Source organism: Chondrus crispus, genomic scaffold (genome assembly GCF_000350225.1).
Source record: "Chondrus crispus Stackhouse genomic scaffold, scaffold_175, whole genome shotgun sequence".
Taxonomy (NCBI): Eukaryota; Rhodophyta; class Florideophyceae; order Gigartinales; family Gigartinaceae; genus Chondrus; species Chondrus crispus.
Genome location: NW_005179044.1, coordinates 176496 through 179494, shown reverse-complemented (window position 1 = coordinate 179494; position 2999 = coordinate 176496).

Sequence of the window (2999 nt, the reverse complement as noted above, 5' to 3'; positions counted from 1 at the left end):
TGCGCATCAATGAACGCGGTCTCAAGTAGAACGGGAACAGCGAGTTGTTCGGCCACTACGAAAGGTATGCGGAACGTCGTGTTCCGCAGCCGGACCGCGAGGCGGACGACCGTCGTAAGTCGAAGCGGGTTACTGTTCGCGCCAGCCAGGCGTGGTAATGGCGCGTCCCGTATTATGTAGCGGGCCCAGTCGGGAGGGAGGTCGGCCTTCCTCACCAAGTTATAGCCCGAGCACGTGTCGACGGCGATCGTTTGGGGCTTAAACGCGTTGCCTTCGGTGGCCACGGAGCCCAAGACGTTATATATTTTCGACGTCATGAGGCATACGAGGCCATCGACCACCTTGGGCGCGACCTTATCGGTGAGGTCGTTCCGCCGGGTCCTTCGACTTCGGCGTTGGCCCCTCTTGCGTTTCCTTCGGCTCGAGTCGGGGGACGTTCGCGTCTCAGTGACGCCCGTCCAGGTGCTGGAGTCCGTACGAGGCGGACATTTCGTCGGCGACCTTGGGCTCACCGGAGTCAGGAGGTCGACCGACTCGTGTCGGTCGGCGTTAACCGCGTGTCGCTCGTTGCGCTTCACTGGGACGTCGGGTGTCCCTGTGGTGCCTTCTTCCAACATCGGGTCTACGGGGGCCTCGGTGTTGGGTTTCTCCTGCAATGTCGACATTGCTGGAGTCCGCGTGCTCGACTCCGATAGCGGGGATGTATTATCGGACAATACCCCCCGTGTCCTTGGCCAGCACGCGGGGACCGGTCTAGTTCATAGGGAAAAGACGGCTCACGCGACCGAGTGTACGTAACCGTCTTTACCCTTTTTTCGAACTACCGGTGCTATCGGAGCTACCCCCTGGCTATCGTCGGCCAGGTCTTCTCCGGGTGGCCGACCGCGTGGGTCGGGACTATTCCTCCCGGGCGGCTCGGCAGCCTTGGCGAAGTACTCGGGTACTTCCGGGCCTTGACCTGCGGCGTCCGGCCGTCGCAGGATATGGGGGATGAAGCGAGTCGGCTCTCCTTCGTGACTCTCCGTGGGTAGGGGGTACGGATCCTCTACCCAGTCTTGCAGGTACATTATCGCATTCTGTACCTGTTGGGGTAATCGAGAACGGTCTCCGTCCCCTCTCCCTCCTTGGTGGGGGTACCTTGTGTCGGCCTGGCGGTATTCGGGCCGATCGCGACGATCGAGTTCGGTACGACGATACCCGCCTCCATGGGGGGCGAATCGAGCGCCCCCACCCGACCGATTCGGGAAACCTTGACGCGGGGGACGACCCTCGCCGACCGCTTGCCGTAGTAGATTGCGCGCCCCGGGGCGCGTCTCCATCTGGTAGCGGTAGTTCCTGTACGCCGTGAACATTCGTTGTTCCGGCGACAGGAACGGGCAGGCGTACATGGCGTGTCCGTACATACGACATAGCCAGCACACGTACGCGCTGCCGTCCGTTGAGGCGAAGGTCGCCGCGTGACGCGCCTTCTCATCGGTGAGGAGGGGCACGCGAGGGGCTTCACCTCCGGTATCTCCGTTTGAGATGTCGAGCTCAGCGACCCGGGGGTCCGTACCCCTGGGCGCTCTTGGAGTGGCCGCGAACGCGGTCGCGTAGCTTGACGTCGTTCCGGTCGACATCGGTGAAGGGGGTCGACCCCCTATCGGCCCTTCTCCTTGCGTAATGAGGACAGGGTCGGCCTGCCACTCATCCTCCCCGACATGGAGGGTAGAGGCGGGCGAACTTGTTGCGGCGGACTTCGTAGTCCTGCCAGCCCTCCCTGCCGGTTTCGAATCCGGCAGAGGTAAACCGCGTCGAGCGCGGTAAGTGGTTCCTTCTGCCGTTGCAATACGACTGATGGTCGGAAGATCGGTCTTCTGGCGGCTCGGCAGCCGCTGCACTGTCTCGGAAACTGCGGCACGGGTCGCAGGAGCGAGTCCCCGCACGAAGTAGTGCGCGAGGGACTGTTCGGAGAACACTGCCGTGCACCGGAACGCGGCCGTTTCGAGCCGGTCCGCGAACGTGCTCTCCGTTTCATGAGATTGCTGTCGCGCCGTTGCGACAGCGTCGTACGCTTCACCTAACACGTCGTCGGTTAGGTAGCGTTTCAGGAACTGGTTCACGAGTCCCGGCCAACTCACGTCGTCGTGTAGTTGGCCGGCGCGGAGGCCACGCATCGTATAACTCGTATACAGGCGCTCCGCGTCGCGCTCTAAGAAGTGCGCGAGGACTCTCACGGCAACACCTTCGGTCAGGTGTTGCGAGTTGAAGGTTATCCGAATATCCTTCAAGAACGGTAGGAGCTGGACCGGGTCCGTACCGTCAAAGCTCCTCATCGTGGGACGGATCCCACGGCAGCGTTGGACGTACTTCGCGATCCGTCCCGTGTCACCCGAGGTGACGAGGTGACGATCCTCGAGGTGTTATCCAAGCGGTACATACGATAGTCAGCGACGGCGCTGAGCTCTTGGATCATCGTATGCACCGGCTCGAGCCCGGGCTCGGCGGGATCTAGCGTGCCGAAGGAGGTAACCGGTAGCGTACGGACGTCTACCGAACCTGGATGCTCGGCATAACTCGCCGGCGGGTAGCCGCCCCAGCGGGGATCGACGGAGAACATCGGTTCTCCGGATCCGCGGGCGGCTCCTCCACGGTCCTGTTCGTCCGCGTACGATACGCGGTCCATCTGCCGCCTACTTACGGGGATAGGCGGCAATGCTTGGGTCTCGGACGCGAGATTCGCGCCCATCGGGGGACGGTTTCCTTCCGTAGTCCGACTGGCGTCGGCGCCAGTCGGACGCCAACCTTCCGGAGCGACGGCGCTCGGAGGTACGGCACCACCGGGCCCTCTCTTGGGGGCACCGGGCAGCCTTGCGGCCATGTTCCGTTCCATGTCACGAGGACGCTGTCGCGTAGCGTTGAGCTCGGCGGAGAGGTGCGCGAACGCACCCAACTGCTCTGCTGACGGGGACGGTCGATCGTCGGGACGTCTCGTCGAGGTCGGCCTCGTGGGGCGACCT